At 49.6% G+C, this 27,425-nt stretch overlaps 1 protein-coding gene across 1 annotated transcript in view; it reads left to right on the forward strand.

The window, feature by feature from the left end:
* PRKAR1B (protein kinase cAMP-dependent type I regulatory subunit beta) overlaps positions 1–27,425 on the forward strand; it is a 105,120-nt gene that overhangs the window by 72,920 nt on the left and 4,775 nt on the right. The gene's annotated exons all lie outside the window — the stretch shown is intronic.

The raw sequence follows: 27,425 nt of genomic DNA on the forward strand, positions 1-27,425 counted from the left end.
GCACTGCTAAGACTTCACCCAGAAACATCCTGGCATCTGTAGTGGACTCAGGCTACTGAGAATTTGGAATGTAGAAAAATTTTGTTTGTGTTCACAAAGCAAGCGGACATCCTGTTTGCCACCCAGAACGTAAACTTTAACAAGCGACAACATTCTCCAAAAAGCTTGCAAATTCACAAGTTTGCACTTGGGCTTGGAAAAGTGGGCATTTCAATGAATGAATGAATGAATGAATGAATGAATGAATGAATGAATGTTATGGGAAGAAATATATCTTTTTGGTACCTTTGTTAACCCCTCCCCCACCCCAACACACATTTTCCGTGTTTAAAATGCACACTTTTCCCACTTTAGCAAAAAAAAAAAAAAAAAGGAGTAAATTAATGCGGCTAATAAGGGGAGAGGAAGGCACCTTGGGAGATTCTGGGCAATACCCCCGCACCCCACAAGCAGTTTCTCTTTGCAATAATGAAGCCCCTCCCTCGCAGAACTGCAATTCCCAGGGTTCCCCGCAGAGAGAGAAAGACTGGTAAACCCATTTAAGTCCTGGAGGGAAGACATGCTTACTGACTCTGCAATGCTGCAGTTTTGGTTCTCAGCACAGTTTGGCGCTGCAATTTAAGACCTTGTTTCATGGGGATTTACAGCTGTAGCATAACTTGAGAATTTAGCGCTCTGTGCCGAAACAGTGGGAGTTTGTGTCCTGCCTCCCACTTTTCTCTGTACCTGCTACCCCTGTGGTTTCCATGTCTTAGGCTAGGTTGAAATTCAGAGGTGCCTGGAGGTGGGTGGGTGGGTGGGTGGTGCAGAATGAATTTAGAAATAAGGGAGCACATCGACCCAACTGCTCCTCACTTGTCTCAATTAAAAAGCGTCGTGTTCTGCTTTGCCCAAGGGTATTACGCTTGGCCACCCTTGTGTGTTTAGGGGGATGCTGTGGAAAAGGGGGCTGGGGAGCAGCCTCCACACGGGGATCAGCTAATAAGGTTGGCAGGAAGAAGGCTTTCGTTCTGGCCACCGGCAATATTCTTTCCAGTAGAACTAAATTACCATGATGCTGTCTCTGGGGGGCTGCCCTTGAGAAGTGCTTAGAAGTCACAGCTGGCGCAGAACGTGTTTGTCCGTGCTCTCCGTGGGAGCAAGCGATGAGCTGTATCAAGCATGCTACCGCTCGGGTTGGGAAAGAGCTTGGCTTGATCTCGGCAGGGTTCTGGAGCCAGTTCAAGGCGTGGGCTTGGGCGTTTGAAGCCCTACCTCAGGGACAGACAACACGGAGCCTTCCAGATGTTTTAGGCTGAAATTCACATCCAGCCCAGCCACCAGCATAGCTGTAGTGAGGAAGAGAGGAAGCTCCATATTGCCAGCACTGATCGGCAGCAATGGCTCTCCCTCCAGGGTTTCAGGCAGGACAAGGTGCAGCCCTGTCCAGAGAAACTAGGACTCCCTGCATGCAAATCAGGGCTCTGCCACTAAGCCACCACCCCTCCCTAAATAGCAGTACCGGGAGTTGCTTAATACTGAATCAGACCATGATCCATTGACCCCAGTGTTGTCAACACTGACTGGCAGCAGCACCTCTCCAGGGTTTTAAAGCACAAATGTTTGCAGCTCTACCTGGAGATGCTGGGAATCAAACCTGGGAAATTCAGCATGCAAAGCTGATGCTCCACCCTGTGCCCTAGAGCCTCCATTAGTTGCTTGACCCCAGTTCCAAAGAGTAGGAAGCTGCTGCCTGTCGGGCAGGCTTAAGGGTCCCATGGTGCCTTCCTGGAAGGGCTGGGAGTCACTCTTCCAAATCTCACAGTGCATCTCTGGCAAGTAAGCTGCTGGAACAGGGAACTTTAGTTTGTGAAATGGGGAGAGGGAGCTGCTTTGGACTGAGTCCGATCATCAGTCCATCTGGTTCAATACTGCCAGTACTGACAGGCAGAAGCCCTCCAGGGTCTTAGGGAGACGCTTTCCCTGATTGGACCCGAGACCTTCTGCAGGCTGCCTTCCCCCAAAGGGCATTTGTTTTTCAATGTGTATGCTGTCTTTTTACCAAGAGAACTCGAAGCAGCTTGCAATCATAAACAAAAGTGCATTAACAGGATGGTAGAACCAGTGCATTCAAAGACAATGAGAAAACAAGAATAATGGAATTAAAAGAGTTCAGTACCCCAAGAATGGCCTCTCAGAAGCCTGTTTTGGCAAGTTGTCCCAGAGGGCATCTGGCGGTCCCGGCTTTAGATCTATCCGTGCTCCAGATCCCCTGGGACCTGAATACCTCCCCAGATTGTTTTCTCCTGGATGAATTTCCATGCATGCTACTGAGAGTCTACCTCTGATCCTGTTTTCGTCCAAGCGGGGAAGTTCTACAGCTCAGTCCACGCAAAGGCACGCCTGGATGCTCCTCTGCCATTTACAGAAGGGCGAAAAAAAGTCTTGTTCCAGGGGGTGGTTGGGTTCAGGGGAAGGGTCTTCCACTGAGTTTTTCAGGTTCAGTTTGTTTTCGGGCTTGCTGCTAATGAAATGATTAGAGCTCATGGTTTGTGCTTCATGTAATCTCTTTCGGATGGTGTGCATGACCCCTTTCCTCACAACAACCCCGCAAGGTAGGTTGGGCTGAGGGTCTGTGACTGGCCCAAAGTGACCCAGTGAGTTTCATGACTGAGTGGGGACTAGAACCCAGGTCAGCAATTTAACCACCACGACATGCCGGCTGTTATGTAACTCTTCTTCCCGCTGTATAAATGATTACTACAAAGGTCAGATCCAAAGGGCTGTCATCAAATCCTGTACAACTGTGACAGTGCTTTGCTCTTCAGCCAAAATGATAAGAAACAGCAAGAAGCAAAAGCTGCTGTTTGATACATTTGCAAGGCAAAACAAAAGAAAACAAGCAGAAATGAACGAAACGGAAACAATGGATCCAAACAGGGTATCCCTTTCCTCCCCACAGCCCACTAGCTTTAGGTTTGAGTTTAGTTTTCTGGATTTTGTGCCATGAATGCCATGCATGCTCCCAAGGCCCGGCCCTACACTCTAACCACTGCACTGCACTGCCCACAGGACAAAAGAGCGCATGTATGCATTGGGGGAGGGCATCTCCCCTCCCTTAAAAAAAACCCTGTGTGGCATCTTAAAAACTCTTGTGCCCCTGGGCCAGAGCCCCCTTATCAGGTTATTTCCATTTGGGTCCATATCTAGATGGGTACAGAAACGAAAAGGGTCAACAGTGCTACTAAAAGGCCCTGAAAGGCAAGCCAGGGAGCTATCTATGCAAAGCCCATATGTACACGAGAGAGATAAGCACATAAGCACCGTGGCCATTTGGAGCAGCCCCCAGCTGATAAGCGCTCTCCCCTTTGCTGTGGAATTCATCCCCTCAGAATCAACCCCGATTCGTGGCAGGGACCCTTTGCCACAAGCATCTTCTGTGAGCACAGTTTCCATTTTCCAGAAGGAAGCGCTTCCTGAGACACTGCCTGCATTTTCCAGTGTCTTTCCCACTTTCTCGGGCACATCCAGAATTGGCACCAACGGGGCCAGGATGTCTCAAGATGCCCCAGTTCTGTCTCCCTGGGTGCAGGAAGCTGCAGTTGGCTCATGAAGAGGGCCAGGCAGAGGATACCCTGCTGGCACCCGTGAGCCCAGCACCATTCCTGGCACCCCCACGTTGCCCTCCCCGTCCCACCTCTGCATTTTGATGAACACATCTTCTTGGATGTGGAATAAGATCCGTTGATGGGGAACACGGTCCGTTCAAAGGAGTGGTTTTGATCTTGGGGCGCCGCTGCCTTGTGCTTGGGTTTCAGGACAAAGGACTTGTCCCATGCCAGCCGTTTTGTGGGAGTGGCCAGGACAAATTCTCAAATTGTCAAGCATGCCTAGAGCCCCCCAAAATTTCCTAGCTCTGGCCTGACTGATATTTGGAACATGGAAGGACTTTTGCTCCTGCAGTCCTGGCTTTGGGGATTTATTTCCCCAGTCACCTGCGACAGGTGCCACCTTTGTTCCGGCAGCGCATTTCTACCATGCTCTGCTCTCTTTTCGTGGCACCAGGTTCAGTGTGCAGCATTTTCAGTGAGAAGGGAAAGGTAGTTCTTGATGGGAAAGACCGTCTGCCAGAATCTTAGAGCAGACAATAGCTGAGCAGACTTAAAGCTTCGGCTGAGAGGAGGTATAGAAATAAAGAAAAAATAAAAATAAATTTTGTGGGGGGATTTTGTTTGCCTTGCCCTGTGGTGACTTTCTCTGTCCCTAGTGTTTGCAGGATCTGTGGATACCGCTGGGCCAATTGTCTTTAAAACAAAACCAAGCCAGACCCCGAAGCTCAAGGACCTACGCATGAATACATTTCTCTGCTTCAGACATTTTGGAGCGCTCGATTCCCAGCCTGCTTTTCACACAGTAAGGCAGGCTTTCCCAGCCTGGGCAGATGTGGAATGCATCTGCTGGATTTCCAAGGTCATGGAATTATCCCGTTTGAGAATCCTGGCACAGAAGTACAGAATCTTAAGTGCTGCGTTACGCTTGTTGCCATAAAGAATTAGATTTTGGCAAATGAGCCACAGAACAGATGCACAGTTCCCCCAAAACAAATTTGCAGCCGTATCATATAAAATATCACCGCAGCGTGCATGAAGCTTGGGATATTTTGCCCTTCTGATTTCATCTAAACCAAGCTACATTGGGTTTGTTTCTGCATGGTTTTTTTTTTTTTTTTGGTTGGCATTGCTTTTATTTTTTTATTTCTTGGGTTGGGTTTTTAAAAAGGTGCTTGTTTTAAATAGCCAGGCTGTCTAGTCCTCTAGGTTTCCAGTTTAGTTATACTGTAGTGTATAATGTTAGTGAGCAGCGTACGGCATCCTGACGCTGAGAAGGCTCGCAGGGCCCCGTGTTCCTACTGTAGGTTCATTGTCTGTTTGGGGCAAGACAGCGGAAGGGCTGCCATTAATAAATCCAAAATGCTTAACGCCTCCTTCCTTGCAGAACTGCTCGGCAGTTTTTTGTTTGTTTGTTTACTCCAGCTTTTATAGACAGTCACAATAGCCACATGGCTCTCTGGACAGTTTACAGCAATTAAAAGCCATCAAACAAAACATAAAAATCCAGCAATACTAACAAGTTCAATAAATAAAACATCTATTTGGATAAAAACATTGATTCCATTAGCAGATTGACTTCATACAATAACCAGATTGGACAACTTCTTATATATAGAAGACTGTCCGAAGTCTCAGGATGGTTTAACAATACAAAACGCAGAACAAGACACAGCGTCCTAAAAATTCAACTAACAATAAAACCCCAATTAAAACAATCAGATCTTAAAACATTGGGGAAATAAAAAGCTTCAATTCAATTTTAATTATTTTTTTACTAGAATTAAACATTAAAATTCAGTTTAAATACTCCAAAAAGAAAAGCATCTTTGCCTGGCTCTGAAATGTGTGCGAAGAAGCCTCTTTGCCTGGCATGTATCTTTGGGGAGCTGATTTCACAAATGGGGTGCCACGGCTGGAAAGGGCCTTCACTTTTTGTCTCCAGCTGCCCCCTTCCTCAGGCCAGTAGGAGAAAGTTGCCATTGCACAACACCTTCCACCACAGGGCATCTTTTTTTACGAAGTGGATGCGGCGGGTTCAGACCCCAGAAGTTCCAGATAAAAGTTCCCACACAGAACACCTGGGTTTGCTTGGACCACCGTGCGGCTGCTCCTGGTTGCCCGAGGATGAACGGAACTGCTTTTTCTGGCATTCACCATTAAAATCTCAAGTTCTTGCTCTGCTGAATAGGAAGAACTCTGAAAATTTTGATAAACGGAATTGAAATAAAGTTCTCATCCATCTCCACCAGCGGCTTTCAGTAGGTGGCAGTTATTCCCAGCATAAAGGGAACTATTTTGTTCCCGTCTGCCCAGGACCTGTTAAAGATGAAAGAAAAAGGAGTGGCGACTCTAGTTAAGCACAAACATGGCTGAATGCATGAAAATCCACACCCAAAGCTTTGGAGAGAAAACATGCAAAAGCCCTTGGTCTGGACGGATGGATGGATATGTTTGTATCCACTTCCCCCACATATGATTTTTTAAATCACAGCTTTTTGAGTCAAACCTGGACAGGGGCACATTGTGCGATTCGTTAAATTATTTTATCCCAACCAAGCTAAAAATAATTTTCATCTGCCCAAAAGAGGGACAAGGTAAAAATGATGGTCTGACACAATATGAATTAGCTTCAGAACGTCATCTCTCTGCGCAGGGGAGCCCATGGAGCTGAGCAAGGAAATGGGGCATTCTCAACCTTGGGTAGACGCTTCAAAGAACTTTGCAGGCCAGAAATGGCACTTTCTGTGTGTAGGATAGTCAGCTCTCCAGAAGCACCGAAATGGAACCTTCTGTGTCTATGCAGGCCAAGCACCATGTAGCTAAGGACTGGTTCAGTATTTCTGGAGTCAGGACCAGTCCACCATAAGCAAAGTGAAGCAACGACCTCCAGTAGCAGATACTGGGGGCAGAATAGCCCCAGGCTATTCTCTGCTGTTTGGAGATGAACTGTGTTTGCACAAGATCCAGTTGCCAGTCTGGTTGGCATCTGTTCTTGCACCGGAAGGCACTACTTGGTTGTTCTTTGCTTTGGGCAGCAAAATATTTTGAGCCAGTCCTATCTGAAAGCCCATTCAGCGCTGTAGGGAAAAGGGGCTGCACCCTGAACCCAAAGAGAGCAGAATCTGATCCTTTATCCCAGACACGCGGGCCGTCCATATGGAGAAGCAGTCTTAGCGCTTCTCCCAGCATCCCTGTGACTATAAACCAACTTGGCTCTTTTTTTAAAAAAATGAGAAATAAAGGATGTTGTGGTAACCAGTCTTCACCCCGGCAGGCCCCAGCTTGACCATGATGGCCAGTTTCCACCCTCCCAGAGCCCTCGCAAGGCTGTGGCGCCCTGGACTCCCCGTCCGAACGGCGCCAAGGGAGTTGACCCTTGTGGGAAGCGATCTGCAAGCACATCTTGAGAGAGAGAGAGAGAGAGAGAGAGTCTCCCGGGGCTCGACCTTGAATCTTCTGCTTTTGGCATTACCATCTCTAAGGAAGAGATAGTCTGAGTCAGCTGCCCGAAAATGCTCGAGCCTCCAGCTGCAGCAGGCCTTCCTGGGCTTTCCAGCTCCCACGTCCCCCCTCTCCCTCCCCACCGTATCAGATCCGTGGGCTCTAGCGAGCCCCAGCCAGCACCATATAAGGACTGGAGTTCGGGCCTCCCTCTCCCAGGACCGGTTGCATGTCAAGAGCCTCGCCATGCTGGATTAGGAGTTGGGCTGGATGCCACCCTGCGCTTGATGGCAACCCGTTCCGACCACGTTGCATTTGCGGACCAGGAGGGGAGATGGAGTGGGAGGCGACTGAGGAGAGAGCCGGAGAGCGAGGCCGAAATATATCACATAATTTATAGTGGCTCAGTTTTCCAGGGGCTGCCCAAGCACTGCAGACTCCGGAATAATTATCCTGGGGGGCTGAAAACACTGGACCTTGACACTGTAGGAAGGATGCGTTGAGGAAGGCAGGATGCGCTCCAACGGAGCCAAGCTCAGGGAACCCGGCTTCCATTTAGATGCCAGGAACTACTTCCTGCCAGTCAGGACCCCGAGGGTGTGGAATGGGCTTCCACAAGAGGTCGTTGAGGCCCCCTCGGTGCAGGTGTTCAAGGATAGGCTGGACGTGCACATGGTGGGCATGTCATGCGCGGAGCCGGCTGGTGCCGGAGGTCAGACTAGATGGCCTGGGAGACCCCTTCTGACTCGCTCTGTTTCTCTGTTTCTAAATGCAGCTCCATACTGAGATTTGGCGGGTCATTTGCAAGTCCATATGCCTGGGATGGGGAAGGTGAGATCCAGGGTCCCAATTTGTGATGTATGGCCCCACACCCTCGTCCCTGGAACCAGTTTATCCCAGTCACCAGTCATGTTGTTGTTTTCTGGCTGTTGTTTTCCCCCATCCTAGAAGGTTGAAAAGCATGTGGGGTTTTTGGCCCTGCCCTTTTGCCTTGAGCTCTGCCCACCACTGGAATGTGCCCCTGAAGGCTTCTCCGAAAGGGCATTCAAAGAGTCTGCGATATGCACTGGCACCTAAACTGGAACTCCCAGGAATGACTTGCCTGGCTCCTTTGCTTTCAGAGTGCAGGTTAAGCTCTTGATATTTCAAAGGGCTGTTAAGATTCTGTTGCTTCCAGGTCCTTCCAGGCCCTTGATGTGCATATTCTCCTGGTGTTTACAGCATGTTTGTTTCCATTGTGCTTTTAGAAGTATTTGCTTTTTCCTTGGGGCCCGGCCATCATGGGGAGTCTGCAAGATGGAAATGTTTGAAAACAACAGATAATAAATAAATCAACAGATAGTTTATTTATTATCTGAAATCAACAGATAATAAATAAACTAGTCAAATGTACAAGAATCTGTAGCCATGGGAAAGGTCAGGCGGATATTTTATTTCTTGGCAAGGAGAGGAGATGGATTTATCTGTTGGGTAGCCACTTATCAGTCCCCAAGAAACTGGAAATGAATCACAATAAAGGACACAGATTAGTTTTACATTTGCATGTCATTTGAATGCATAGATGCAGATTTTGACATAGTTTCTGTAGTCATTAGTGAAAATGTGGAACTACAGTATCCCAGCTTGACCCAAGCTACTATCACACATTGAAATATCTATTTTTAGCATCATCCCATTGTCTGACTTGGCAATAATTTTAACTAATCTCCAGTTCTCTTTTTTTGTTCCAATTTTGCTCTCCCAGCCCATCCAGAGTAGCTACTTACACATCGCAAAACCAGAGAAAGAGAACAAAAGACACCGATTTGCATCAAATCTGTGTATGCTAATATAGAGGAACATTTGGAAATAATGGCTATGTTTAGATCCTGCCCTAGTGAGGAAGGGTACAATCAACCGCTGTTTGTCAGCAAGGTAAACGCCTCTCTCGGTTCCTCTGGTTCTTTGTCTCCTAACTGGACTTGCTCTGGGCAGCCCTTCACACTGAGGACTGTATGCTGAAAAGTAGGACACGCTGCCGTCCTGTTTATCAGCCTGCTTAAGGGGAGAGTGCGAACTGGGCTGCTTTGGAGGGTTTGCAAGGCAAACACACTTCAGATGGATGGGTGGACGGATGGATGGATGGATGGAAGGAAGGAAGGAAGGAAGGAAGGAAGGAAGGAAGGAAGGAAGATATTAATACATGCTCTGACCTGATTGACTTTTTCACCCAAGAGGAACCTCTTCAAAACACACCCACACACACACACACGCACGCACACATGGTGAACCCGTCTGAGCTTGAGAACTCTGGAGCAAGTCACTTCTTCAGGGACTAATGGAGTCAGGCCCACCTTAGGTTCACTTTGCTATCGCCCCGATAATCTCTTGAAGAAACAAAGCAAGATTAATGATTAATTAGGGAGATGAATGTCATCTAGGTGGAATTGGGCTGCCTGGCCAACCGTTTAGAGCCAGCACCATCACTGGCTCTCAGCCCCCACCCGTCCCAACACACCAAGGTCTCTACAGGGTTCCTTGCACGAAAAAAGCAAGTTGGGGGGAAAATGCAAACTGCACTTGCTCCGAGAGTTGCGCTTTGCTGGGACAGCCTCAGAGTTCTGGTGAACCGATCCCTGTTTTGCTACTGCTTCTGCCTTCTTGCAGATGCCTTGTTCTTCATTCTCGTGGGGATGATTTGGTGTGGTCCTTTTTTTAAGGGCTGAGGTGCTTCTCTAGAGTTGCGGTCTTTTGGGGAACCCCATCAGTTCTGTGTTGCTCAGCCCTGCCGTAAAGCAAGAATTACTCATCCAGATGTGGGTTCGCTGTGCTGCTTAGTCACCAGCGCGTAGACTGCCCTCACCAAACTTGCGGCATCAAAGAGAGAGCGGGAGAGAGAAAGTGGCGTCGAGGCGTTTCCATCCTGAAAGTTTAAGATAGCAACACCTTTGTTCTGCACGCTTGGCAGTTTGTGCAAGAAATTAGCGTGGTGGTTTCTCCATTCACATCTGGATGATCCTTTCAGTCCAGCTTCTCCCCAATGTAATCCAAACCATCTGATCCATAAACCCCTTAAAAGTGAGGTTTATGCTGGAAATGCCAGTATGTTCTTAACAACGGGGGAACTCCACCAGTTCCCACCACAGGCTTTGTGGGCGGCTAAAGGAGGAACAGTGGGGTATCCACTTGTGTCCATCTAGTGTGAATTTGTGTCTGGCACATCATTGGATTTCACCCATATCCCGTTTTCTTGATGTAGAGCCAGTGTGGTGTAGTGGTTAAGAGCATGGGACTGGGACTCAGGCGATCCAGGTTCGAGTCCCCGCTCACCATGGAGCCAACTGAGTGACTTTGGGCCAGTCACAGACTCTCAGCCCAACCTACCTCACAGGGTTGTTGTTGTGGGGATAAGATGGAGGAGGAGATGTAAGCTGCCTTGAGCCCTTTGTAGGAAAAAGGCAGGATATAAATTGGAAAATAAATAAAATAAAATGCTATCCTTTTCATGTAAATTGTGGCCAAGTCTTGTTGCTGATTCATTTGTCTAGCCCAGGGGTCGGCAACCTGCGGCTCCGGAGCCACACGTGGCTCTTGAACCCCTCTGCTGCGGCTCCGTCACTCAAAACACGCGCCGGCACAGCCGCCGATCTGCTGGAAGCTCCACTCAGGAAGGCAGCGCTAGCTAGTCAAGCATATCAGCTAGTTAAGTAAATTCCTACATTCCTCTGCTAAACAAGCTTCCTGCTGCTGAAAGGATTCTCTTTGTCCCAGTGTAATCTCCTTCATCTGAATGTTAAAAGCTGCGCTTGGAACCTGCCACAATTCACAGCACTTGACTGTTTATCTGCTAATCAGTCACTAAACACACCTATATCTCAGGCACAGCCACCATCTGCAGATCCACTCCGATTTACTGAGCTCCCCCCTCCCCCCACTGTAGGCCAACCATGGATAAATTGAAGAAAAGAAAAGTTTCTGAAGAAAACCGAACATTTAATGATATGTGGGTAGATTCATTTGCTTTTACTGCTGACGAACTTATGGGGTTTGCTGTTTAATGCATGCAGCCCTTTAGCACTGACTTTGACTCTTCAGGAAGCTGTTCTCCTATTCAAAATATATGAAAGGAGTCCTACTAGTTTATAATGTAAGATTAAAAATAACAGTTTTTAGTGACTGAACAAGAGCTGCAGCTAAATCATAATGAAGATATATATATATAGCATTAAGGTAAAAAACGATATATGCAGTGTTATCTTCATTTTAGATGTCAGAAGGGTTTTGCACTACCGATGTTTTCTCTTGTGTGGGAAATGGGTCCAAATGGCTCTTTGAGTGTTCAAGGTTGCCGACCCCTGGTCTATACTGAACCAGGTTAGCCTGCATTGTTGGGGGCATGAATATCTTCTTCTTCTTCTTCTTCTTCTTCTTCTTCTTCTTCTTCTTCTTCTTCTAGCTGCCCACCCCATTTTCACATAAAACAGAGAGTGGGGTGGAGTCTAGGGCTGCAGTCAAGGTTTGAGCAGGACCCTCACGCTCACTTCAGGGGCAATGTGACAAGTGGCAGGGCCTTTTCAGTGGTGGCACCCCAGCTGTAGAATTATTGCATTATTATTGTCATTATCAGCATCAGCACCACCATCATTACTTCATTTATAGCTCCCGGGTGGTTTACAACAATCCACAAAAGCAAAACAATAAAATAAAATTCATTACAAAGACCATAAAATAAAAAGGCATTTTTAAAAAAAAATATACGCTAAAAATGACCTGTAAAAAGAACCACCTGTGATAGGTAATGCCTTCAAGCCCCCAGTAGCCTCTGCATAAAAGGTTGTCTTAACCTGATGCTGAAAAGATTGCAAGGTTGATGCTGGCAGGCTGCAGCGGGGAGGTTGTTGTAGAGATGGGGCCACCACAGAGAAAGCCCTGCCTAATTGCTGGAGGAGTTGGCACTTGGAGGAAGGCCCCAGAGGCTGAGCATAGTGTCGGGAGAGGCACTCCAGCAGGTCTTGCAGTCTCAAGCCACTCCAGACTGTAGAATGCCCTTTTCTGGCAGGTCGCTCTCATTTGAAACTCAGACACTGGAAACTTCTCGTGCATGCAAAAAGAACCGTCCTTGTTTGCGCTCCGGGATAACTTTGTGGTTCAAACGCCTTCATTAATCTGAATTAACGTCAATGCATCCGTGTGGCTGAATCCCCAAGTCCCCCTTCAGCCAGTGGGGGTATGATTTCCCCAGCAAGGGTGTAGCTATGCAGTCAGAACAGTTTCAAGCCAGGACTAACAGGAGGCCCAAGGCCAAGTGGTGCGGCTTCGTCCGTGGGGCAGCCCTCTCCCTCGGTGAGCGATGCGTGTGCTCCGTGGCAGGGGCCACGCTTCGGCCAGCCGTGGTGGCGTCCCGGCGCCAGCCGTGACAGCTGCCGCGCTGGCTTGCTCTCTTTGCTGGACCCCCGGAGAGGCTGCTCCCACCCAGGCCCCGCTGGGCTCATTCGCAAATACCGTGCGAAATGCGCCCGTCTTGAAAGTGCCGCGGGAGGCTTGGTGGCCATTTGATCCTGTGAGCCTTCCTCCCTTGTTTTTCACTTGGGCTGGAGTTCTTATCGAGCTGTGTAAACAAGTCCCCGAAAGCAAGCAAAGAACAAACACAAGCAGTCAAGGGACTGGCAGAGGAAGGATGGAGAGCGCCTTTCCTCCTCGGTCCGGCCGGCCGCTGGGAAACCGCGCAGGGTGTTTCCCTCCCCACCGAGTGGGCTGATTGCTCAGCCGGGGGGCTGAGCAGTCGATTTGTGTGAGGCTGGGCAGCCCCACATCCCTACTTTAAAGAGAGGCAGTGTAGTTTAGTGGTTGGAGTTGGGACGGGGACTTGGGAGATCCGAGTTCTTTGGTGTCCCCTCTAGTGATGACTCCTGGGATCACTTTGGCCCAGCCATGGACTTTCAGCCTCACCTGCCTCGCAGGGCTGTTGTTGTGCAGGTAAAAGGGAGAGGAGAAGCTTGTAATCTTGTATCTGCCTTGGGTTCCTTGAAAGAGGAACTTTGGGGTGTAGTGTAATAAATACATGTAATAAATTGCACTGCTTCATGTCATAAACTCTTGAGCTATAAACTGAAAGGGAAGGGCTTTGGAGATATCTGATTCGGTAAAAGGTTTTTAAATTGTGTCAGGCTTCAGAAGCCAAGATGTGTTGCCACACCAAAGGTACCAGTTCCAGTTAGGTACTATGTGAGGTGAATGAAAGTTCTATGGAGAAGGGGTGTCTTATTTGGCCATGAGCCCCCTGAACCATAGAATCACTGAATGTCATGATTAGAACGTTGAATTTATGCTCAGGAGGTTCAAGTTTCTAGTCCTCATTGGACCATTAAACTTCTTGGATGAGTTGGGCCGGTCCTTTGCTCTCAGCCTAACCTACCTCATAGGGTTGTTAAGGAGATAAAACGGAGAGGAGCTAGACTATGAGCTGCTTTGTGTTCCTCACAAGCGGGAGGAAAGGCAGGACTGTAAATGTAATCATGAGAAATTAACCAGCTGTCCTTCGCTCTTCCTGGAGAAACCCCTCTTGATCTCATGGGCTCGAGGTCTCCTGTGTATTCCGCAGCCGTGCGGTGCCTGTTCGGGCCCACGGGACGCTTGCGGGGGAATCGAAACATCTGCGAATCGTGCCTCCCCCTCGCTTCGCTCCGACGCAAGCCCCTCTGCCCTGGCCAGCCACCGTGATTTCCACGGCTGCTGCGTTGCCTGTGGCCGTGGCTTCCCCCGGTGGTGTCCGCACATCGCTCTCTGCTGACTAGCAGGTGTCTGTGGGAGGAACACGGGTGGCTGAAAACCATTTTCTCCGGAAAGGCCTTTGGGGCGGGGTGAGTGGCCCCCACCTTTTAACACCCCCTCGCTTTGCCTCCCCTTCCTTTGCATTCGCTCTTGCTGACTTGGTAGGGGGCGGCAGTCCGCAGCGTCTGCGCTCTCGACATGGTAACTGCGAAGGTCAGTTCCAAATATGAAGTGGCGATGAATAAGCCATTATCGGGCGGCTTTTTATTTGACTGAGTGGACATTTCCTGGCTTTGGAGAAAGCAAGGAGAATGGCTGGCTTTGTTGAGACCAGGAATCTTTAAAATGCAGCGCCCCCCTCCCTTTCTGCAACTTTTAAGTCTTTGTCCGCTGGCATGCCTGGAGGAGGCAAACAAACCCCTTCTTGGCAGCGGGCCCTGCAGCTTGGCACGGCCTGCTCTGCATCAGGGCGCGAGCGCATTCTGTTGTTTTCCTGCAGAAGCTGATCTGAGCTCTCTCGGCCAAAGCACCTTCCAGGTGAACAGAGCAGATCCGGAGAGTCGGCGGGGCAGGGGTCCGTGGAGAAGAGCCTGCCGGACCTGCCCCCTCACCTGCTGGCCCTCTTGCCTCTTCCTGTGGCCCAGAGCACAGGGGTGGAGAGGAGGAGGCCCAGGAGACGCAGCGACCTACTTGCTCCGGGGTTCTTGGCCTGTCAAGCAAGCAAGCAAGCAAGCAAGCCAGCGAGCAAGGAAGGGCTGCCACACAGACCTGCGTGCGGGGGGGGGGCAGCACGTTCACACTGCCCTGAATCGGGCCCGTGGAGCCTGCGCCTTGGGCCAAGTTGTGCTGACGCGTGGGACCTGCCAGGGCTGCTTTTCAGTTCTGCGGGGAGATTTGCACAAATGCACCTCGTGCTACTGCGCATCGTTGGCACACGTGTGAACGTCGCACATGCGAATGAGTGCAAACACGCAGCACAGCGGTGTGAGTGGGGCCACGTATTTGCACATCGCATCATGGAGCAGTCGGTCGATTGAAAGATGCCTGGACATCTGTGGAAAAACCAGCAGAATGGATTTGATCAAAATCGATATATCCCTACAAACAAGATGGCAGCCCCGAGGAGGAGGAGGAGGAGGAACAGGACTAGCTAGGGATGAAGCTGGAGAGGAGGCATACTCATGAATGGATGAGGCCCATGGGTGGGGTCTTGCCCCAAACTCCCCAGATCTAGACCCAGACCCAGCCCGCCGCTGATGCTTCCCAGGTTGACGGCTGGAGGCCACCTTCAGAGCTGACCCGGTGAGCCAAAATACGCCGCCGCCCTGCTTGCGGTGGTTGCTCAGGTCCTTCGGATGGCGATGTCCTTTCCCGCCAGCTTGTCACTCGACTTGCCTCGACAGTTTCACAGTCAGGGCTCCATGTGCAAATAGAGCCAAGGCACAGATCGAGGGCTTCGATTCGGTTTGTTCAGTGAGCGATGTCCTGCTTCAGACGGTGCCCCCTTGCCGTTTCCTTTTCGCATTCCTCTGCTCCCTGTCTATCGGAAGCAGCTCATATTTTCCTCGCAACAGAATTCTTGCATCGCTTATAGCTTTTGCCGCTTGGCAAAATATGATGCGTTTTGGTCATGGGGGTTAAGAGGGCTGGAACGGGACTTGGGGGATCTGGGTTCTAGTCTCTGCTCTGCCATGGAGCTCACTGGGCTGATCACAGGTTTACAGCCTAACCTACCTCACAGGGTTGTTGTCCTGAGATAGAGGGGAGGGCAACCTTGTCAGCTGCCTTGGGTTCCTTGCAAGGGGAAGAAAGGTAGAATATAAATGCAATGTAATAATAATAGAACTTGCTTCTGCTGCCCACCCTGGATTTAAAAAGATACAGTGCCTCGAAGCAGAGAAGGCTGTGAGCAGGTAGCCGGTGTTTCTGCCCAGTCTGCTATCCAGGTGCTAACTGTGGGTGGGCGACTTCAAGGCCCCTCCGTCCACCTTCCTGGGGTTTCAAAAAACGCTTCAGACCCTCCTTGGGCTAGGCAACCTTCGTAGAAAAGCTTTCCTAATGTATGCTAATCACAGAACTGGGCTTTTCTTGGCACAGGCTCTTGTCTGCAATTAAAAACAAATGAAGCCACAATGCAGGGAGTGTGAACTTGATTACGACGATGGGGTGAGTCTAAAATAAGCCTCTGTCTAATTTGGAAAGTGTGCGGAAGGATCAAGGCGAAGGGATTTCCTGGTGATTAATGAGCCGCTGGGTGGAGCCGTGTCTGGGCCTTCACCCTGCCCTTTCATGGGTCCCTCGGAAATGCCCCATGGCTTGCTTGTTTTTACTGCTTTCCAGTCTTGATGGATCATCATGAAAAAGCATCTCATTCTTTTTTGTGCTCTCTCTCTCTTTCTGGCTATTTCTGTGCATGGTCCAAATAAGGAGAGAGAGAAAGATTTAGTTGTCCATCTTCTTTTGAGGGAGTGTGCCATATATCTAAGTATAAATGGATAGGTTGTAGGGCCTTAGCAATCCTCTTAATGGGGTGGCCACTGATGAGTTGCCCCAGAATGGAGACATGCACCACCTTGAAAGAAGGCATCTGTTTCTATAAAATGTGCAGATGCTAATATGTATGAAATACAGCTTTTAAATAGAACTACAGGTTTTATACAGAAATATGGTCCATCTCACCATCACGGAGGAAACTGGGAATAGCTGATCTGTGTTCTGTCCTGTATAGTCCTCTGTCCAGGTGCTCTTGATGGGCAACTTCAAGGCCCAGATCTTCTTTCTGATGGTTCTTTATTTTGATAGCAGACTTGAACTGGACAGCTCTTGAGTTCAAGAATGTCTTCAAAGCAGACGATCATCCTCTGGAAACCCTTTAAAGAGAGGATTGCCCTGTGTAAAAGAGGACATATGAGCGCCCTACCTCATAATGAAGGATGGGTACCTGGAAAAAATAATGCTAGCATGGTGTTACACTGGGCTTCTGTGCTGCTGGGGGTAGGTCAAGGCAACCGGAAGAGACCTTCTTCTTGTGTGGACTTCAGCAAGCAAGCCTGGCTTGAGGGGGCGGAGAGAGGCCAGGAAGTGTCACGTGACTTGCTTTGGCCACTTGGTGCAAGGGATTCCCTGGCATGGCTTCCCTGGGGGGTCCCTGCAGCACTCCTCGTTGGTCAAGCCATGGCTGGTGACCCATGCGATGAACCCTCCACCTTGGCTTTGCCCAAACTGATGCTCTCGAGATGTTTGAACTGCAACTGCAGGAAGCCTCAGGGAATCACGGGTGTTGCAGTCTAACATGTTTGTGGAGGACACCAGGTGGGGAAAGGTAGCTCTGCCTGTTACCCTGAATCCTGCCAGTTCAAGACCCATTGACGTCTTAATTGGGGACCACGGTGCTTCCACGCTTGTGATTAAAGTGTCGAACTGTTGTGTGGGAACCCTGCCCACTTAACACAACATGGGGTGAGGCGGGAAGGAGCCAGTAGCTGAGAAAGCAGCAGAACACCTGTGGTTTTAAACTGGAACTGCTTAAAGAAAGCAGCATTAACTTGTCACTGTGGTGCAGAACATCATGAAGGCTGGAATTTTAGGGCTCCGTTCTATTACCTCGTGGGAGCTGAACCTATTCCCGTCAAAAAGCCATCTTGCAGAAGCTGCCTGCACTCCCAGGGTGGAGAGGGCCAAAACTGAGATGATGGGCCCAAATATCAAGCACGTCAGCTTCTTTTTACATTACATTTTATACCTTCCTTTAGCTTAAAGCTGTTACATCCAATAAGTAAGTCTCCGGAGAGGCAGTTCAGCCTTTTAAAACATGGGCAAAATACATAAAACCCAGGAAAGCACCAAAGGATTGATGCCCAGGAGAAATGGGATGGGGTTAGGAAAGGGTGCTGGGGCCTTGTGGAAGACCTCAGTGGGCCAAATGGGGAGCCCAGTTGGGCCAAATTTGACCCCAGGTCCTGAGGCACAAGTCCATTGTGTGCGATACTTCCATTTATTTCCTGATTCTTTATTTACATTGATTTGTTGCTGCTTCCATTGCTGACTTGGTTGACTTTGCCTCCTCAGAAGTTCAAGATAATCTCTGGGGGATTCCCATGCATGGCATTCGACCCCGGTGGGCTTCTGAGCCCCCTCGGCACTTCCCCTGTCCTGGCTCATCCATCACGAGCAGCGCGAGGCCGCCCAGCTCAAAATAATGTGCCGTTTTGTTAAGAAGTCACCCGCTCTTCCTGTTGCTTGGAAGCTCGTGTCTCTGCCGACTGAGAAATGTCGCTTTCATCACATTATTGTCCAATTAATCTTCGCAGACCAAGAAAAGAGCAAGTCGGTTGGTGGACATGGGCTCCAAGAGAGTGCTCGCTTTTGAAATGCAAATCGGAGGCCTGTCTGGCAACCCCGATTCAAAGGGGTAATCTTTGCAACAGACAAGAAGGTGCAATAGGCGGGCAAGCAAAGGCCAGTGGAATTGCACTGAAATTGTTCAAGATTACACTGGTGCGGAGTTAAAATTAAATCCAGCTGCAATATCTTGGCATTTTTAAGGGGTTTTTTTTTAACATCACCTTGAGGTTGGGTTAAATCTCAGTGCGCTTGCTGCACTTATCGGGCCGCTGCTGCTTCCGAACTTGTAATTTCAGCCGTCGTAGTGCCAAAAACAGCTTTAATTCAACTAGCAATGGCAACGAGGAATGGTGTCAGTCAGTCAGTTTCTGGTAAATTATCGAGCACATGACTGAAGGGCATAAAAAATACTCCTAAGTCATCTGTGCTGTAAAATGTGTTTTGCTCTTGCCGAGTTCTGTCCAACTGCTGCAGAAGCCAGCAAGAATTTCCACTGACTTCAGCGTGACTTGGACTGCGCTTCGGTTTGGCTCCTGTGAAGTGGTAGTTGGGTTGCTGGCCGGTGTGGGGGAGTGCGCCGTTCCCTAGTACACGGGTAAAATCTTCGGGAGTTTCTTGGGTAAGGCAAAACTCAACAGTGGTGCAGGACCAGAGAAAGAGGAGTACCTGGTACGAGGCATGCTTGCCCAGTATGGACCATTCCATTGCCAGGTTTCGGCAGATCCGGCATCAAAGGCAGATCTGGCACCTGCCGGGGCGCACACCTGGCAAGGGCCCCCTGGACCTGCTCCTCCTCTCCACCATTGCAGCCGTACACTGTTCATTGGCTTGCCTCTCACTCTGTGTCACAGAAAACGGGTGAGAAGCAGGAGCCGCGTTTCTTGCTTGCTGAAGGCAGCAGTGGTGAGCAAGGAGCTGAGAAGGGAGTGAGATGTAGGCTGGCTCTGGGCAACACAACAAGCCATGGTGGCTTGTTTTTTTTTAACCATTGTTGGTCTGTTGTGTTGTCCAAACCTGGTCATGATATTTCACCATGGTGTGTTTGGGCTTTAGAAACCATGCTAAGAAACCATGGTTTGTTCTATGGTTTCTCCTGCCACCATGGTTTGTTGTGCTATGTGAACCCAGGATCATGGTTTCCACAGTCCTAGTATGCAAATACCACAGAGACCCCCGGAAAGAGTGGCAATTGCCGGAGCTGCTCCAGCCATCCAGACTCTGTGTGCCAACCAGGGAGAAGGAGGAAGGTGACACAGAGAGGCAGCCATGCAATCTGAGGTTGAATTTCAGAGGCAGTGGCTGATGGGATACGCACTAACCGTGGGAGGACTGAGTGGGGGACGGGAACCATGATAATATAGGAGGCACTTGATTGTCTGTCAGGTGGCTCATGCTAAAAAAAACCGTGAACCGTGGTAACCATGCAGGGTTGCTTGTTGTGCTGTGTGAATGCAGCCACAAACACACTGAGATGGGTGAGATAGTGATGAGAAGGTAGACTTGGCATCGTTAACCCAGAGGCCCCCCAGACCTCACCCGGATTCCTTCTAGCTCTGCCTGGAGATGCTGAGCTCCAACCTGGGCTTCTGCTTGCAAAGCAGGTGCTTTGCCATGGAGTCTTTGCCCTTCCCGACGTCCTACGGAGGGAGGGTAGTTTAACGTTCCATTAAAAAGCAAGGTCCTCAACAGCTGCCCGGTTGTCCAAATGGGAAGATAAAACATGTGGACTGGCAGGAATGACAAGAGGGCTTCTTAAGAGATGCCAGGCAAACACATAACAGTTTTGTTCAGAATTGGATGACATTTATGGATGATTGGAAAAACAAGCCATATTCATCCACTGACATGATTCCAGCTTCTGGTGTATTATGCGTGTAGCATCTATCAGTTTAACTGCTGATCATTAGAATCACTGTTTTCCTTTTTTACTTTTCCTAAAGATACTTCTTTGTTAGGCAGGGGTTTTTTTTACACAAGCCTTACTGAAATGCTTCAAAAAAGAATAAATTATGAATATTAGGGAGATAACATGTGAACATATGGCATTTGCTGCACAGAATTGTTCTGGAAGAAAACCAGTGTTGCCTTGCTGAGATCTAGTGTGATGCTGAGCTTAGAATAATATGCATGGATTGAGAAACCGAGTTTCCAATCTCCCCTCCCTGCCATCTGCCTGCAAACCCTGAACTGATATTGTTGGCCTCTGAGGGGCCACGCTCTGCTCACACCCTGTCCTGTCTTTGTGGCTGAAGAACCGTTGCTCTGAGCAACTGGGGAAAATGAAATGATATGTAGAATAATATAACTCAGAGTTATTTCAGTTCAAAACAAAGGCACAGATGGAAAGATGGGGCATTACCTCTGCGGCATTCCTTCCATTCACATCCTTTCCTTTACTGTAATGTGTGTGCGCGTGTGTGTGTGTGTGTGTACATCCGTGCGCACACACTTGCTGTAAGATAGATAATTATGTGACTCTGCAGAAAGCAGCATCCGCCCGAGGGTTACGGCTGACCCACATTTGCAAGCGATTTCTTGAGCTCCCCCCATGTTCTGCTGAACTTCAGGTGGCCACACACACATCAGGCAAAAAAGGAAATTAAAAGAAGAATTACTGGAAAAAACAGGACAAAAAGAGACGGCACTCTGCATCATTTGCTATATACTAATGCGTAGATATGTAGCTGTGATTTAATTAGAAATACAGACCATGGCCAGGTGACCTTGCTGACTCCAGATTCAATTTTTTCTGGGACTGAGGTGGCTTGCCCTCCCTTCGGATGGTTCTTTGTCTTTACAAAGGGCTTGCCCTTCAAATAGAGGATTCTGCTCTGCAAAGCAGGATACCTGGTCACCACAACAACCAGACTATGCTACTCCTATAAAGCAGAGGAGCATTCTTTATAACAAAATGGCTCGGTGTGAGACTCTCATGACTTAATTATATATTTCAAATCCTTCCTTAAAAAATGCAATACCCTTCGATTCCCACCTACTAGAATCATTGCGGTTATGTCCCAAGGGTGGCTTACAGTTTATGTAGGCTTGAAGGGATTTTTCCCTGCTCTTTGGCCAAAAAGGGAATCCCAGAGCAGTTCAGGATGTTCAGTCACACGGCAGTCTCTGCCTTCCGGCATACAGTGTAAGCTACGCATTAAAGCAGTCGTTCGGATATACTATGATACAGGGCATCATTAAAACTCTTTCAGCAGCTGTAACCTCAGAGCTTTAAAGCCTGAGCAAATTTTAAAGACGTTTTCGGCTGCTGTCAGAGATTATAGGACACGGTGGCAGGTGAATACTCCTGAGAACGCCTCCTTGGAGGGAACCCGAAGATAAGCTCAGAGGACAACTCTAATGAGCAGGGTTTTTTTGTTAGGCTCTGAGCTGTGGAGGTCTGGCTAAAACCAGCACTCTGCCTTGTGTGTGGAAACAACCAGAATGGTCGCTCTTTGCCTTGCGAATGTTCCAATCATGCCTGTGGGATCAAGGTGTGTGTCTACCTGGAAAGAAGTTGGAAAGCACTTCCATCGGGACTTGGGGCAAATTTTTCTCACCAGAAACGCAAGGAGATTAGTTCACAAGGGGCATCTTTCTATGCCCAGAAAGAAAAGTTGTACTTCTCAGAATTGTTGGACGAGGCAGACAGGGAGAGCAAAGACTGTGCCAGCCTTAAAGCTCTGACTGCGAGTCACAAAGCCAAGGAGAGGCCATTCTGTCTTTTCAAATGGAGAAAATCTTCCCCGCTTGGGACCCCAAGTGGGTCAGAGATTTAGGCTTGAGATTTGATGCCTAAAGCCTAAAACATCTCTGGGTGGGAGGAATTTGCTTCTGGTCTCTAGGTGTTGTATTAAGGCCACATTTAGGATGGTTCGGTTTTCCATTTCTCAGGTTGGAGGCAATGAACTGACCTCAGAGTTGGAATTGGAGCTCTGGTCCCCCTCTCTTGCAGCAGTGTGGGAAGACCTGTGCCCCCGGCTCCTTGAGGCCGGGAAACAAGCTCAGGGAGGGAGAAAAAGGCATGGACTGGATGTAGGAAAGAGAAGGGAGCAGCCAAGATGCAAGGTATCCCACAGCCGCTCCAGCTTTCTTCCTCCCCCACGAGACAGTGTTGCTAGAAGGCAGGACTGGATGTCGAGCGAAAATGCAGAGAGGGACAGATTGCCTCTGCCACTCCTCTGCTCTCTGTGGGATCCGAGTCTGGGGGTTCTGGCATCCCAAGAGGACCGCTCCCTTAGTTTCCAGACCAAGGGCTCGGAATACTTCCAGTCCAAAGGCACTGTGCTGTGATTCCCTGTTTTTCTCCTCTGGCTTTCTGGGAAAACATGGGAGGGTTCCCTGTGGAAGGCTTCACTGTTTGGACACCCTGCCCTAAACATCTGCGAACGAGGCAGGGAAAATCTGTGACTTGGATGCAATTGTGCAGCCATCAGAGTGTTTGATGTGGTTACCCATCTTCTGGGCCGTGGTTTGAATCAGAGGAGAACTCAAGCATCATCTTTCTTCAGTGTTTCTTGACTCTGCGCCCTTTCGCCAGCTCCCTCCCTGCAAAAATTGGTTCGCAGGACTTCTTAGTAATCCGTCCGTGCTCCTCATGGGCCTCTTGAATTCATCAGCGATGACTCTTCCATTCTGAGGTTTCTTGGATGAGTTGAGTGATTCTGTGCTAGTCGATGGAAGGGAAGTGCGAGAGGCAAACTCTGAAGAGAGGTCATGGGAGAAGATGAACAGAAATCCAGAATGCCACACCTGAGGTCTTGCTGATTCTCCTTCCTGGATCCCCAGCGAAGGCTGGAAGGAGGGGAGCCCTTGGTTATGGCCAAAACTGAGGGACGGCATCACCTAGACACACTTTTCCCAGTTCGGCTGGCATCCCAATGTGCCACAAGCAACTTCAAGGCCCGTGTGCTTCTCTCCCTTCTTCTCATTCTTTGACTTCAAACCAGCGTTGGACCAGGTGAATAAGAGAGCGCCTTCAAACAGAGGACTGTCGTCCACAAAGTAGGACACCTGGTCACTCGCTGGCCTTGCCCTTTTCTGCACCTTTTCCTCGACGGGCGTGTGCAAGCAGGCCATCACAGTAGGCCTCCAGGGAATGGAGCAAACCCGCAGGCTGAAGGCCCAGCACTGCGTGGCAGGACGGTGGGACGGACTTCTTGGCGCTGCAGCTGTTTTCAGTTTATTTATTTAGCTTTTCTGTCCTGCCCTTCACAAAGTCTCAGGACTGTAATACAGTAAAAGCACAGCATCGAACATCAATTACGATAGACAAATACATAAATTTAGCAAATAAAACCCATCTTTAAAACAACATCAAAACTTAAAATATCAGGCAAATAAAAAGGGTTTGGTCTGGCGCCGGAATGAATAATGTGTCGGTGCCAGGTGCGTTCTGGGAAACGTGATCCATAACCAGGGTGCCACCACAAAGAAGGCCCTTCTCGGCTGAGCCTTCTTCTATCAACTTCTGCCCTGAGCCTTGGGCACACCTTGACTCATCAGGTGCCATTCTTAGGTGTTACCACTTGGGTTTTATGTACCAAGCTCAGAAGACAGTGGAATCCCATCTGCCCACCCCCTCCACCACTCAAGGCACCTTGGACAGGAAACTCACCCTTAGGGGGGCACCCCCCACCCCCGTTCCACCGATCCATGAATGATGCATGGATCAAAGACATGCCGGTCAGGCACCCTTTGCGATCCTGTGGACTTCACAGCATCGTGCGTGTGAGTGTTCCACAATTTGGATCTCTTTGCTGCCAAATAACGAGCCAAGAAAACCTCATTACTTCAGAAGGAGCGCAAGACATGAGCTTAAGTTGTAATCCGCTTCTAGCATTGCAAATGAGGGTGCGATCATTAAGCCGCGAACCTCTGGCACAGAACATCTGAAAGCCATTAGGAGCCAGGTCACGCTTCTGCAAACTGAGCTGGGTTGCTGCGGTGAGGGGAGGCAGCCAGGCAGGTGCACGGGGCGAAGCCGGAGGGGGGCAGAGAGGCCGGGTAGGTGGTACAGGCAGGCTGTTTTAGGTCAGTGACTCCGACAGTCCTTGCAATGTGATGCTCATATTTACTCAGGGAAAAGGAGGAGGAGGAGAGGTGCAAAGAGATCGGTTCCCAGGAAGAGAGAGACCCTCCGGTGCTTTGTTGGAATTCCTGAGATCACAGACAATCTATCATTTTGGCCCCCCTACATTTATTAGCCTGGGGGGCTGGCCCCTTGCTCAGCCACACTACCCTGAGGTCAAATGTCCTCCTCAAACTTGCCAGGCATCAGGTGATCTTGAGGTGCTGGAGTTCATAAAATGTCACCAAAGGGCTACAAATCTTTCTGGTCACTGGAGCAAGCCTTAACTAAACAACCATGGAAGGCTGGAAGATTGTTGATTTCTGGCCAGCCCACACGGTCTGATGGCCAGTTACCCTTTCCTGTATGTTATCCTCAGCGCCTGCTTCTTGTGCCTCAGAAGAGGGGTGTTCTGTTCTGCTGTGCTGGAGTTAAATGAACACCACTAATGTGCACTGAAGTGCATTGAGTGCTTATTTCCCAAACTAAGTTTCCCCCACTGATCTCGAATCAAGACTGACAACCCTGGAGCAACATGTGGGGTGGGGCCCAGCTTTCCCAGATGTATGCACATCACTCTGCAGAAAAGGTCTATGAACAATTTAATTCCGAAGGAATAAGGCCGGGGGAAGTAGCAAAAGTCTGGGAACTTCGGTGTTTGCGTATCACCAAGTGGGAACAGTGCACAGTTGGAGACGTTATCTGTGTTTCTACAACTGGGATTTGCATCCTCAGCAAATGCCATGCCTTCGTGGAGACGGAAGATTCTGCAGGAGTGATTCGAAATGTGGAACGGAGCCGGTGCTGTTGATTAATTAGCAGCATCCTCTCCTCTGTGCCCCGGAGAGAACCGTATTTCCAGTAGGGTCACCCACTGACAGCGTGCCAGGAAGCAGTAGCCAAGCATGGGGCTCCTAAAGCAAGAGGCAAAGAGATATAATCTGTCCATGCATCTGTTTCCTGTTGTCTGGGTATCAGAAGCATTCTTTTTGGTCCATGGAGGACCTGCTGCTCACTGAACTGAGGCAGAAAATGGGATTGTGGGGGAAAAAATCCAAACCGACCCACACACAAAAACACACACACCAAGAATGGAAAAAAATATGTCTCTGGAATACACAGCGCTCTCGACTGCCAAGCTGAGTATCTAAAAAGAAATAAAATAAAATAAAATTGTGGAGGCAAGCCATCTCTGCCCTTCTCCAACAGATAGCATGGTATTTCTTGGATTTAGAAGGCAGAGAGCAATGGAGCAGTGGAAGGAACGATCTAGAAAATGCCGTTGTATTTGAAGTCTTATATGATATCCGGAGGTGAGGAGGGGGCTGCTGGAGGACACCCCCCCCCCACAAGTGGAACAAGTAGTCTGTGCGAAGTGGCGTTCGGCAAGATGCGCTTCTGGGACCAGTTGGTTTCCCTCCCCCACGCTTTTTCTTCCACCCTGTAAGATCGGCCGTCTTTCCCCAACACTCCCCTTTCGTCGGCAATAAATCTTCGGAGACGGCATGGAGATATGGAGCCGCTTCCTCTCTTTTCCAGGCACTGCAGACCAATTAGCCATTGGAATACTGGAATTTTGCTACTTCTTCAGGACGTGGGAGGGGCATTTTCGGAAGAATGCGTAGGGATGCCAAATGCTGAGTCAGAATGCAGATCTGCAAAGGCTGGGGTGGGCCGCTCTGACCGGCAGCATCTTCCGCGCTCTTGGGCAGAAAGCATCACTGCAGCACTTGCTCACTGGAAGTGCTGGGGCCAACGCCAGGATCCGCTCTGCCACAGAGGTGCGGCACCACCTCTTCCTCTCGGGGCCTGGCGCAGGGTTCCCACTGGGCGCTGTCCTGGTGGCCCCTGCTTCCACAGCTTCCAGACGGGGGTTTAACTGAGCTGCACCAGAAGCAGCTGTTGCTGCCTGGTCCCAGGCTGAGCCTCTCGGGCTCACAACGGCGAAGAGGCTAGTGGCCAAACGGTCCATTTCCAAGGGCACACTTTCATCCTGGTGGCCCTCATAGCCACATCGCCAGGTCAAATCCAAAAAGGCGGGCAGCTGTGTGGATCCAGGGCAACAAACCGGCTCTACCGGACTTTCACTGCAGCCGGAGTTGGGTTTCTCGCAGCCACTGGGTTCAGATGATACGGTAACCCACTCTGAGGGTTGTGTGTGGGTTGGTGTCAAAGTGCAGGTTGCTGTTGAAACATGGGTATTGTGTTCCCTGAGCCGGCTGAGATGACAAAGCAACCGGGCAACGCACAGTTCATAAGCTAACAGTGTGGAGTCTTCCCATGGGCTGTTGGTGGTTAGCTAGGCATGGCTCGTTAGCCGAGAGGGTTTCAGAGAAGGCAGCGCCCCTTCCCTCAGGGACCCTTGGCTCAGCGACAACCCTTGCGGGGGGCTGAGGGTGTTGGCTGCACCCAGCCAGTGGGTCTTGGTTACCCTTTCCAGCCACCTGTGCCCCAAATAACACGAGGCCAGAAGCTCAGCTCAGAGGGAGCAGAAATGTTTGAGGGGTGGCCTGGTGGGGGGGGGCAGAAGGCAGCAGTGTCCCGAGCCACCCAGTGCTCTGCTTCCACTGTGAGCCCAGCAGGCGGAGTTCTGTGCTTCTGGGGAAGCCACGGCACAAACCCCACGCGGCCCGTGGGCAGGGGACCGATTCCAAGCATGCTCCTCCCTTCAAAGCAGCCCTCCCATGTCTCCAGCCCGAGCGGGAGTGAGCAGAGAGGGAAGATCTTCCTGGGGCACCCAGACTTGAGCAGGTTCGGCACAGTTCAAGGGAGCTCTGGGGCGGTTCAGGCAGTGCTGAGAGCTGGTCAGCAGTTCCTGGGGATTTATCATGGCTCAGCCAACGAGAGCAGAGCAGCACAGGCAAAATGAATGGACACCTGTGTGATGACCCCTAGGCCTGGCTGGCCAGACCCTCCCAGCATGAGACCTTCCGGGCAGCAAGTTTTGTCTTGGCCAAATCAAGATTTTCCTTCAAATTTGCTTCCTGTTAGTCCACCTCCCCTCCCCTCCTCCCTTTTTCCTTGTTTTTTCTTTTTCTTTCTTCTCTCTCTTTTTCTTTCTTGTTTAACCCAAGTTATTTAAGACAAAGACAATCACTCTTGTCTTTTCTACGAGTATTATTAAGGTGCTCCTATGTGTGCTCCTTGAAGGATACCTGGACCACAGACTTTAAAACGTTTGGCCCCTAACAGCTGCCCCACAGAACCTAACCCTCTCTAATTCTCTCTGCATT

This window comes from Varanus komodoensis, unplaced genomic scaffold (assembly GCF_004798865.1).
Source record: "Varanus komodoensis strain SLA01 unplaced genomic scaffold, ASM479886v1 scaffold26, whole genome shotgun sequence".
Lineage (NCBI taxonomy): Eukaryota > Metazoa > Chordata > Lepidosauria > Squamata > Varanidae > Varanus > Varanus komodoensis.